Source organism: Macrobrachium rosenbergii, chromosome 12 (genome assembly GCF_040412425.1).
Source record: "Macrobrachium rosenbergii isolate ZJJX-2024 chromosome 12, ASM4041242v1, whole genome shotgun sequence".
Lineage (NCBI taxonomy): Eukaryota > Metazoa > Arthropoda > Malacostraca > Decapoda > Palaemonidae > Macrobrachium > Macrobrachium rosenbergii.
The window spans coordinates 35774218-35780368 of NC_089752.1; the positions used below are offsets into that span (position 1 = coordinate 35774218).

Here is a 6151-nt window from a genome sequence, read left to right on the forward strand (position 1 = left end):
AGTTAACAAAATGCAAATATGAATTTACAAATCATTTATATGCTATACATCCAATTTGTATTCTCGCTTATGTTTTAATGGCGACTCTTTGACTAAGTCTACTTACTTCAGGTTCGTTCATTGGTTATTCTTACTTATATAAATTTTCCCTCATGAAATAAAATGGTTTAGAGCAAGGGTTCTCAACTGAATAGTTTGAACGAAAGGGGTTCACAGGATCACCAAGGGTACTTGGATAGCTGACGAAAAAAGTATTTTAAACTGCAGCTTCGGTTTCATTGGGAGAGTTACTTCGAGGACAGTCTTCAGCTAGCCGCCAGGCTTTTTGATTTTAATATTTATGTTTCTAAAATAAAGCCACTAAACTTTAAAATCATTTTTAATATCCTTTGCTACCATTGTTATTTTTTTTGACTAACTCAATAAGTATATGAGTTAGTCAATATATTATTTTAATCAAAATGGTCTTATAACTTGGGGGTTTACGGGGAAAAAGGTTTGTTTTAGAGTTACATTTAATGCTTCTTTCTTTCTTTTTTCTAAAGATGGTAGAATATATTTAATCAAAAACCCTCACTAGCTTTTAATGTTCTCCTTCCATGCCAAGGAAAACATCACCGTTATTTCTTCCCATCTTCCTATTTAGATCGAAGGTTCGTCCCTTCCATTGGTGTTTACGGGTAAACTTAACTGAGTCCTTTTATCAACAAAGACTAGCATAGCAAGAGTAACAGGATTATACCTTAAGGGAGGGCATTATGAATATTCAGTAATAAGATACTGGTAAGTATGTGTAGCGATAAACAATAAGCAGGGTAAAGAGAGCTTTATTAAGCAAACAACGAACATAAACGTGAAATCACAGTTTAGCTTTAATGTTCTTAAACAGGTCCATGATGAATATCAGCTATTCGTAAAAACAAAAAAAAAGCAACAAAAAAAAAAAATCAGTTATGCAGATATGACATAACTTAGACCAACTATTCAAAATATAAAACCCGTTTTACTGACAACTGAGTTTACAAAATTCATGCTTCATAAAGGGGCGCCCTACAGAGAGGGAGAAAGAGAGAAAATGAAGTAACAGAAAAACAGCCTTTAAAAATGAGGAGGGTCAATTTCTGGAAAAGACTCCTCATCAAGGAAAAAGCCCAGGCAACTCGAGGTTCAACATGAAGTATCTTCGTAATCCTCTTGCAATGTCGGTGCAGTTCACAACAGACAAGTACTCCAAGCAAAATATCAAACGAAAGCGAAATTCCAAAATGAGTTACACATTATACTGTAAACTGTTACCTGTTAACCGTGCTAATGATTTATTCTTGTTTTTCTTCTCAGGTCATTTGGCTTAACCTGAAGTCAACGGGAAAATACTTGATGACGTCAAATAACATGAAGTAATCTAAATTACAAAATTTATAAATATACGTCATGTAAAATTATTCTGAAGATTATTTTAAAGGTTATTTCAGTGAAAACCCTGCACGTTTCTTTCTGCCAGATTATTTGGGAAAATCATTCGAAAGATACAGTTAAATCTATATTGCACCTTGTATGGCCTACTAGCTGGAATCACTGAATTATTGATGAAGTATACGACTTGCAAGTTCGGTTGTGCTCAAGAAATGAAGGGCAGATACATAACCAAATCTATTTATTGTATCATGGAAATAATACAAATTCCAGAAGCAAAAATAATACTTGGAGGAGAACTGGTTATATCGCGATCATCTCTGTTGATTAAGTAAAACTTACAGTTGTAAAAAATCCAGGTGAAATACGGCAAGACTTTCAAACAGAAAAATGTGTAATACACATAAAATGACCTTTTCACTTTCATTGAATGTTAAGAAAAACTGCGACAATACTTCCAGTGAAGTAAATCTTGCAAAAAATAATTTCGAATAGCACGAAAACAAATTCGAGAAGAAAGCACGAAATAGTACCTATTTTATGACCTAAAAACAAAAGAATTAAAAAAAGAAACATGCTGTTTTCGGAAAAGAAAATACAACGTTCTGAGATAAAACGCGCCAGAGAGGCTGGAGTAAAGGTGAGAGGGTATTAAGCAAGAGAACTGGTGTGTGGGGGGGGGCGGGAGGGAGTCAGGGGATTTTTACGAGGGGCCAAATGAGGCGAATAAACCGTGATATTTAAAAAATATATATATATTCAGTGTTTTCCTCTTTTGCAGCTACAATGACACTGTTCAGCACACATTCACAAAAACGATTATTTTTCCTATTATAAAACAAGATATAAGAAGAGTTTTCAATTAAAATTAAGAAGGCACATAAAGCTAACCCGTAGGCTTTTACTATCATAATAATGACAGCAATTTAATAAAACGAACGGCATGAAATCGAACAAAATACCAAGAGTGTAAAACAAAATAATAAAAAAAGTAAGATTGTTTATCCTTCCCTAAGTACGTCTCCTCTAACGTAATTTTCCTCTTACGGTATATTTTCTTTTCCTTTTCTTCTGTACTCAAGTTTACCTTTGCTTTTACGTTCCTTAGGCCCTAAATCCCCAAGTCTTCCAGTTTGCTACTGGTCATTACTATTAAAATGAAGGCGTGAAACCTTTAATCTTGCTTGGTCGATCGCAACTCTGAATCAGCTCCCAGAGGCTTTTACACTACCGTTTCAAAACAAATATATTTTACTACCAATCTATTTTTGGTCCTTCTCCTAAAGACCACTGGAGGTCACGCACTCTTTCCTTAAACATAAAAGCATATTTTAACATAAGGACAAATGGAATTGCCTTGGGAAAAAGACATGGAAAAGCTCCCTCAATTTTTTAGAGGCCAGGGAGCTAACCTTAAATCCCACCTCCCCCACGCCCCGCAAGCATTTAACGCTAAACGCGTTTTTAGGAGCCACGAGTGAACATGGAAATGAACAGGGGATGCTGGGTAATGTTAAGAAAGAGCAGGACCGACTCATAAAGTAATAAATACGAAATAAAAAATAGAAAGAAATGCTGGTCGGGAGAATTGGCATAAAATACATGTAGAAAAACTTCATGAAATCTACTGACAAAATGTAGTCATTGATAAAAAGGTGAACAAATTATGCATATTACAAGATTCTTTCGATTCTGATGGCATTCCATCAGATAACAGAAGGAACGTGTTTACTAAACACTTAGTCCTCAAAGATTCGGAGGTAAGCAACTCTAGGGCAGATCAGTGTACTGCCAGGTGAATGCTGCTGGACACCAGGTGTTGATATATTACAACCCCATACGTCAACCAGAGTCCTGAGGTCACTTAAAAGTAGATCGGGTTAAGTGAATGGAAACCCCAGCCCGTGTACACACGCCTTTTAGAAAGAAAGTGTAAGGAAATAGTGACTGAAACAATATTATCAACTTCACTCACAGTGGCTTAGTGGATATTCGGTCAAATAAAAAAAAAGCCAAGGCTTCGACATCTTTTTAGACGAAATCAGTTTCAGGCCTAAGGTCACAAGTACTTAGCTTGAGAAATATTGAAAATAAATTGAAAGCAATTATTGAAGGCTAAAATATTGTAGACAAAAATGTCCTGGCCTGAGACTATAGACGAAAAATGGGAATGAATGATCATAAAAGCAGAGCTATAAAACCTAGCACCTGGGCACTTTCGATCATTCAGAACTCAAAACACGAAAAGAGAGAGTTGGAGTGGGTGGAGAGCAAGGTGGTGAGATCCAGCAAATAAATGGAATGAAGTACGAAGATGAAAGGGTGAAACTGCGAGAAAACCTCACTGTGACACGAACAGGTCATGGTTAGAGACGTTGGACAGCGAGATGGAAGAAAAGATTTCGAAATGGATGTAAAGTGAATGGCTAAAATTTTTAAGAGGGTGCAGATGGGGGCCGAAGGGACGTTGCAAACACCGTATAATAATGCCTATAGTGCACCATGTGATATGCACTAACAAGAAGCATGTAAGGCGATCCTAACCAGGACTTCATTTTTGGAGGCGGAAATGGGAGGATAGGGGAGGCCCAGCGGAACTTTCGTTCCCTAATTATGGTCTCGTGCTTCCTTTTTTTTCAGTTATTTCTTCAAAATTACAGGAGTGGGAAACGTTTAAAAGTCAGAATAATAATAAAATGAAGAAAATACAAAGCAGGATAAAATAATGATGGAGTGCAGCAGTGAGCTTGTTTAATAATACTTTTAATTATGAAAGTAATTAATTATGAAGGTAATTAAGAAAATTAAACTGAAAAGATTAAAATAATGAAAAAATATGTTTGAAATCCGCCAACAACATATTACTCTGCTAATGAAGCGCCTCACGGAATACGCCAGATATCACCTCACTTCGGAGAATTCGGCACCGCCTGTCTCCTCGAGAAAAGAAACCAATGAAACGACAACCACAATTAATTTCGGAGCGAAAGTGTGGGTTTTTCAGCACAATTTAGTTATGACTATCTTTTGGTTGTTTTATTTCTGATGTAATTAACAACAACAATAATAATAATACAAATTATACATTGCACACACATTATACAAATATTGAGTATATATATGTATATATATATATATATATATATATATATATATATATATATATATATAGAATATATATATATATATTATATATATACATACATATATATATATATATATATATATATATATATATATATATTTTATCTTTTATATGAAAATATATATATATATATATATATACTATATATATATATATATATATATATATATATATATATATATATATACATATATATTATATATATATATATATATATATATATATATATATATATATATATATATATATATATATATATATATATATATATATATATATATATATATATATATATATATATATATATATATATATATATATATATATATATATATATATATATATATATATATATATATATATATATATATATATATATATTATTATGATTAGCAAGAATTCGCTAGCAAATTGCCTCCCTCCCCCTCCTTTGTTGTTGTTGGTTGTTCATTTACTGCCAGCCGGCCGATCGATAGACCATCTGTCTATCGACTTAAAAACAGGGTTTAAAAGATTAAAGGCGCTCCCATTTTTGATAAAGATCTTTCCTTCGAGGCAAAAGTAATCTGGCTTGGGCGTTTCTCCTACAGGCCAAAACCTCCTGCGGGCAGCAGTGCAATGAGTCAAAGCATCTGTGTTGGGCGCACCCCCCCTGCCCCATAGGAGGGGATAAAAGGCAAAAGCCCAGAACCATCTTTACACACACGCGGGCTGGAAGATATGGAGTGAACTTGTGAAGACGTCCTCAACACCTGGCCCCATCGATGCCCTTGCATCCTAACCACGTGGCCCTTCCCAAAGTATACTTCTCCTCGTGCCCTTCAACCGTATTCCTCGAGCCCACACGCCATTGCTTGGAGTTTCGAGGAGTCCCCATCGCCTTGCCCCTTTACGGAAGCCCTTGCATCTCACCACGTGGAAGAAACTCGTCCTCGGAAATCGCAAGTCATCCACGGACCGCCTTCTACGCGCCCTCGGAAAATCTGCTAAGGTAAAGTGCCCTGGAAGAGCCCCATTTCAGTCACGCTTTTGTCTCGTAATATTTTCTTAAAGAGAAAGCCAGAAATCTCCCTTGTCTAATGTCCGTGCGCCTCTTGCATCGGCAGTATTAATTCTTTATTACTCCTTTGGCACCCTCAGTGCAGCTTCGAATTCATTATTCTTTTGTCCATTTTCATTACTGGCGTATAATGTGCATATCTCTCATTACAGAGGGATCCTATTTCGTGGAAGCTTCTCGGACCGTGTCTGGAATCAGTTTCATTCAATCCCGTAGGAATCTCCTTCAGGATAGTAATCTACTTGAGTTCCTCTTTCCCGTACTGATATCATTTATGTAAATACACTACTTTAAATTTGCCCACGTGTTTTACGTAATATTTCCCTCAGTAACAAGAGCCCTAAGCTCATATGAAATTCTCCTTTGTTTTCCTCTTTTTACGTTTTCCCGTACCCACGAAGTCAGAATCACAAGGCTAAATTAACTTAAATTGTTGCTACCTGTCTCACAGAGCATATTTCAAACTAAAACCACGGAAAAACATAAAAATGGCGACCTGGCCATAGATCTCGTTTTGCAGTTGCAGTTCCCTA

The 6151-nt window shown here is 35.5% G+C and overlaps 1 long non-coding RNA gene across 1 annotated transcript; it reads left to right on the forward strand.

Moving 5' to 3' along the window:
* Window positions 1–5177: 5177 nt before the first annotated feature.
* On the forward strand, window positions 5178–5917 carry LOC136844216 (uncharacterized). Its single transcript, XR_010854770.1, has 2 exons — window positions 5178–5549; window positions 5771–5917. It is a non-coding gene; the product is annotated as an uncharacterized lncRNA (long non-coding RNA).
* The last annotated feature ends 234 nt before the right edge of the window (window positions 5918–6151 follow it).